The 6,000-nt window shown below is 52.9% G+C and overlaps 1 long non-coding RNA gene across 1 annotated transcript; it reads right to left on the bottom strand.

The window, feature by feature from the left end:
• Positions 1–1,277: 1,277 nt before the first annotated feature.
• LOC119975851 lies at positions 1,278–4,548 on the bottom strand. The gene is made up of 3 exons (XR_005462809.1): positions 4,319–4,548; positions 3,101–3,194; positions 1,278–1,920 (listed from the first exon to the last, which is right to left on the bottom strand). It is a non-coding gene; the product is annotated as an uncharacterized LOC119975851 (long non-coding RNA).
• Positions 4,549–6,000: the final 1,452 nt, after the last annotated feature.

The following is a 6,000-nucleotide window of genomic DNA, read 5'->3' as shown; positions in this document are numbered from 1 at the left end:
GAGCTCTTTCTCGGTGCATCGGAAAGGCTGGACGTAGGAGGAACCAAACAGAAGATCGAAGCTACCAGGAGAAAACCAACAGGTAAAGAAGAGAGATTGTCACGGAGGCACGGAAATCTGATCAAGCGACCAGGAGAATCCACAGTGACCCAAGCCAGGAATCGAACCTGGGACTCTGGCGCTGTGAGGCAACAGTGCTAACCACTGTGCTACCATGCCGCCATGTGGAAATCCCTCTTTAATTCCATTCTGCATGTATTATGGCAGTTGGTTACCTCTTTAATCAGCGTAACGAGCCAATTAGCTTAGCATTGCGTGAGTCGGCTCTTGATTTTCAGACCCGCCCGCTAAAGTATTTTATCCCAGACTGGCCTATCACCGAGAATGCAACCTGATGTTGTCGCTTCCGATAATATGTCGGTCCATGCGCATCTCACTCGTTAGCAGCACATATTATTCAGCCCTATCTTGGCGCTTTTAGGAGTTTTTTGAGGTTTTAAAATATTGTGACAAAGTTGTGTTGCAAAGTAGACTCTGAAACTATATTTTATTGAAAAGCAGCAATTCAGCAGTCTTCAGACTTGCGGAACGAGGAAACACAGATGCAATTGCGAACCATTCAGTCTTTGTCCTCTGGATTCTTCGACGTTGTGTTGCACAGACACTGGAGGGCTCCTCACTGACAGCGAAGACATCAGTTGTTCAATCATTCCACTCTGTATTAAATCCTTCTCCTAAATATGAATTTTGGGTCATTGTTCATATGGTGCAATGTCAAAAACATGTTAACAAGGGCTGAGGCAGTCACCAAAATCAGTTTGATGGTCTGTAGTGTTTTAAATAACTAGAAGGTACCTGGCTGTCAAATTAACAATATTGCACCATGTTGGGCGGCAAGGTAGCACAGTGGTTAGCACTGTTGTTTCACAGCTCCGGGGACCAGGTTCGATTCCCGGCTTGCGTCACTGTCTGTGCGGAGTCTGCACGTTCTCCCTGTGTCTGCGCGGGTTTCCTCCGGGTGCTCCGGTTTCCTCCCATAAGTCCCGAAAGACGTGCTTGTTAGGTGAATTGGACATTCTGAATTCTCCCTCCGTGCACCCAAACAGGCGCCGGAATGTGGCGACTAGGGGCTTTTCACAGTAACTTCATTACAGTGTTAATGTCAGCCTACTTGTGACAATAACGATTATTATTATTTATTGTTAAAGTAGAATTTGGCCTCTCTGTTTAATAGTCTGGTGGGATCACCTATAAGATACACTCAAGCCAACACTGCATCACATTGTTACTGGTTTTAATGGCACATGCTGCATATATATTGGACAAAATCTGTCACCAAATGCCAACAATGAGCATTATAGTTTTACTGGAAGTTTTCTAAGGATTGGGTGAATATTCTAAGGGGAAAAAGTATCATGCATGATTGAGAACAAGAGTTAGAGTATAGATGGGGGGGTGGGGGGGAATAAGGGACCTGGAAGCAGGAGGACACTGAGATCCCCGATCTTTCTCCCTGGCCCTGCCTTTGTAACCTCTAAACGTGACAATTGTAAGGGACTCCTGGCTAGTCTTTCATTTTCCACATTCCGTAAACTTGGATGCCATCCAAAACTCTATTGCCTATGCCGATACTCCTAACAAGTCCCATCCACCCATCCCTCTCTGCTCACAGATTTACATCGGTTGCCAATAAGCAATGCCTCGGTTTTTACATTTTCACCCTTGTGCTCCATTCTTGGCTCTGCATTACGATGAAAGCTGTTAAGTTAAGGCCCCATCTGCCCTCTTGGGATTGTACAAAAGATCTGGCCAAACCAGTTTGAAGAGGAACAGGTCAGTTCACCAGGTGTTTGAGCTTCTGTGATCCGCAGACACTCAAAGGTGCTTCGTTTGGAACAAATAACAGGGCTACGTCCGGTCCTGCATAAAAAAATACAATGACCACCTATCAGTGAAGAAATTTGTCATATTATAATAATCTTTACTGTCACAAGTAGGCTTACATTAACGCTGAAATGGTTACTGTAAAAAGCCCCCCACCCCCGTCGCCACATTCCGGCGCCTGTTCGGTTACACGGAGGGAGAATTCAGAATGTCCAATTTACCTAACAGCCCGTCTTTCGGGACTTGTGGGAGGAAACCGGAGCACCCAGAGGAAATCCATGCACACACAGGGAGGATGTGCAGACTCCGCACGGACAGTGACCCAAGCCGGGAATCGAACCTGGGACCCTGGCATTGTGGAGCAACAGTGCTACACACTGTACTTTAAACAATGACTTGGAAGCAAATTCAGCAATCACACAACTCTCTTTCTACCGAGGGTAATAGTTCTTCTATCTACTCTGACCAGAACCCTCATGATTCTGAATATCTCAATCAAATCTCTCGACCTTTTCATCTCGAAGGAAAATAGTTCTATCTTCTCCAATTGATCCACGGGACGGAAGTTTCTCATCCCTGGATCCTTCCGGTGAATCTTTTCTGCACTCACATCTTTCCTGAAGTGTGACACCCAGAACTGGACGCAATACTCCAATTGAGATCGAACGAGTGTTATATTCAATTTTAACATAAATTCTATGCTCCTATGAATAAAGTCTAGGACGCTGTATGCTTTATTAACCCCGCTCTCAGTCTGACCTGCCACCTTCAATGATTTATCCACATATACACCCCCGGGTCCCTCAGCTCTGCTCTAACCCCAATTAGAGTTGGACCCTTTATTCAAATTGTCTCACCACAATCATCTACCAAAATGAATCACTTCACACTTCTCCCCATAGTGCAGGAGGCAATTCGGCCCATCGGGTCTGCACCGACTCTCCGAAAGACCACCCTACCTCGGCCCACTCCCCCACCCTTTCCCCATGAACCCACACACTGACCATGGCCAATCCACCTAACCTGCACATCTTTGGACTGTGGGACGAAAGCGGAACACGCGGAAGAAACCCGCGCAGACACGGGGAGAAAGTGCAAACTGTACAGTCACCCAAGGTCGGAATTGAACCCAGGTCCCTGGCGCTGTCAGTCAGCAGTGCTAACCACTGTGCCGCACTTCAATTTCATCTGCCACATATCTACCCATTTCACCAACCTAATTATGTCATTTCGAAGTTCCATCCCCCTCGCCGTTCACGATGCTTCCTAGTTTCGTTCATCCTCAAATTTTGTGTGCATTGTGCGAAAACCTATTTTTTACAGAAAATCGAAATGTTAAATCAAATATTCAGAGATGCCATGCACTTGATCTCTCGCTGACCCACAGCTGAATGTCAAAGGGCCCGATTCTCCAAAAGGGAACAAAGTCCACTACCGAGGGCATTTAGCCAGTGCCGAGAAACACATGGCTAAGAAATGCGACTCGCGTACGCATAGCCCCATTTTGTAGATTGTAGCGAAAGATCAGGGGCTGGATTCTCCGCACCCCAACGCCGAAATCGCATTCGGCACCTGGGTGGAGAATCCAGCTTCCTACATGAATTCGGTACTGGCGCCGGTTCGGCATTTCTCCGCCTCCACAAAAAGCGGCGTACTCAGGGAGTACGCCACGCACAGTATCTGCCACCGGAGGCCATTGCCAGAGGCCCGCCTGTTAATCTCCGCCCCCGACCGGCCGAATTCCCGACGGCATGGAACACTCAGGGTGCTGCCGTTTGGGATACTCTTGAGGCGGCTGCGGACTCAGTCCGTGGCCGCCGCAGTCGGGGGAGGGCCGATCAGAGGGCAGGGGTGCCTCAATTCGGGACTCCGGTATTTTTGAGCGGGCGGTCGGGATCGGGCGCGCAGTTTCCATGGTCCAGGTCCACCATGGTGTTCCACCTCTTCATTCACCTGAGGAAGGAGCAGTGCTCCAAAAGCTAGTGTTTGAAACAAACCTGTTGGACTTTAACCTGATGTTGTAAGACGTCTTACTGTGCAGGTCCACCATGGAGCATGGCGGCCGCCTCTGAGCTGGAAGTGCGAGCTCCACGACAGCTGCCTGCAAGACTGTGAATCTGTGGCCTTTTGCCGGCAGTTTTTCGGGCGTAAAAGGCCACAGTTTTCACAATGGCCGTTTTTCAAACAGGGAATCCAGCCACAGGGCACATGGATTCTTCCCGCCCGCCGCAGGATCACCATGGGCGGTAAACTGACCTCGGGCGGGAATTTCCAGTCACCAGGGTGGAAGCGGCCAGAGAATCCGGCCTGGCGTCCAGATCCCTGACCTCCCCCCGCCCCCCCCCCCGGACGCAATGTGAGCCGGCAGCCCCCACGCCGGGCAACCCCGGCCGGATCATACCGGTGCAGAAAATGCCAGCTTGGCATCACCAACCTGGCCGTGTCCATGCCAGCTGGCAGTGTTACTGGGGCACCTTGGCAATGCCAGGCCGGTGCCCAGGTGGCACCAGCAGGGCCAGGGCACCACAGACTGACACACCCAGCAGCCACGTGGTGACCTCCCTGAGAACCTCCATGGCAGCAACGTCATCGGAGCGGGGGCGGGGCCAGGACGCGGGCGCTGATTGGTGGGTCGGCGAAGGGGCGGTGCCCCGACGTTGGCGTTCAAACCTCAACTGGAAGAAAACGCGCGAGCGACTGGAGAAAAAGGGGGAGGGGGCAGACAGACGGTGATTGGCGGGGAGGGGGAGGGGAGAGTCACGGCGGGGGAGGGGGGGGAAGGTCAGACGGTGATTGGAGGGGAAGGGGGTGAGCATCACGAAGGGGGCGGGACGGGAGGAAATTCAAACTGTGATTGGAGGGGAAGGGGTCGAGCATCACGAAGGGATGGGGCAGGAGGAATTTCAGACATTGAGTGGAGGGGAAGGGGTAGCATCACGGAGGGGGCGGGGAAGGAGGAATGTCAGACTGTGATTGGAGGGGAAGGGGGTGAGCATCACGGAGGGGACGGGGCAGGAGGAATGTCAGACTGTGATTGGACGTGAAGGGGGTGAGCATCACGGAGCGGGCGGGGCAGGGGAAAGGCAGACTGTGATTGGAGGGGAAGGCGGTGAGTGTCAGGGAGAAAGTCAGACTGTGATTGGAGGGGAGGAGAAAGTGAATTACACAGAATGGGCTGGTCAGGGGGAACGTCAGACTGTGATTGGAGAGGAAGGGGGTGAGCGTCACCGAGGGGGCGGAGCAGGGGGAACGTCAGACTGTGATTGGAGGAGAAGGGGGTGAACATCAGAGGGGGCGGGGCAGAGGGAAGGCAGACTGTGATTGGAGGGGAAGGGGTGAGCATCACGGAGGGGGCGGGGCCGGGGGAAAGCAGACTGTGATTGGAGGGGAAGGCGGTGACTGTCAGGCAGAAAGTAAGACTGTGATTGGACAGGAGAAGATGGTGAATGACACGGAGTCGGATGGTCAGGGGGAACTCAGACTGTGATTGGAGGGAAAGGGGAGGTGGGCGTCACGGAGAGTGCGGGGCACGGGGAAAGCCGGACTGTGATTGGAGGAGGAGGGGCAAGGGAGCGTCACGGAGGAGGCGGGCCACGAGGGTGTCACGGAGGAGGCGGGGCACGGCGAAGGTTAGACTGATTGGGGGATCTTGATGGGACAGCCACTGAGGGGGCGTGGCTCGGAGAAGTGAGGCTGTGATTGGAGGAGGGGCGGGGCATGGGAGAAGTGAGGCTGATTGGAGGAGGGGAATGTGAGCATCACGGAGGGGGGCGGGGCAGAGCGAAAGTCAGACTGTGATTGGAGAAGAAGGTGCCGGCTTGGGGGGAAAGTCAGACTGTGATTGGAGGAGGTGGAGGTGAGCATCATGGAGGGGGCGGGCTAGAAGGAAAGTCAGACTGTGATTGGAGGAGAAGTTGCCGGCAGGTGGGAAAGTCAGACTGTGATTGGAGGAGAAGGTGCGAGCAGGTGGGAAAGTCAGACTGTGATTGGAGGAGTAGGTGCCGGCTTGGGGGAAAGGCAGAGGGAAGGCAGACTGTGATTGGAGGAGGGGGAGGTGAGCATCACGGAGGGGGCGGGGCAGGGGGAAAGGCAGACTGTGATTGGAGAAGGTAGGTG

This window comes from Scyliorhinus canicula, chromosome 13, assembly GCF_902713615.1.
Source record: "Scyliorhinus canicula chromosome 13, sScyCan1.1, whole genome shotgun sequence".
Lineage (NCBI taxonomy): Eukaryota > Metazoa > Chordata > Chondrichthyes > Carcharhiniformes > Scyliorhinidae > Scyliorhinus > Scyliorhinus canicula.
The sequence above is the reverse complement of the archived record's forward strand: the minus strand, read 5'-3'. Positions and strand labels throughout refer to the sequence as shown.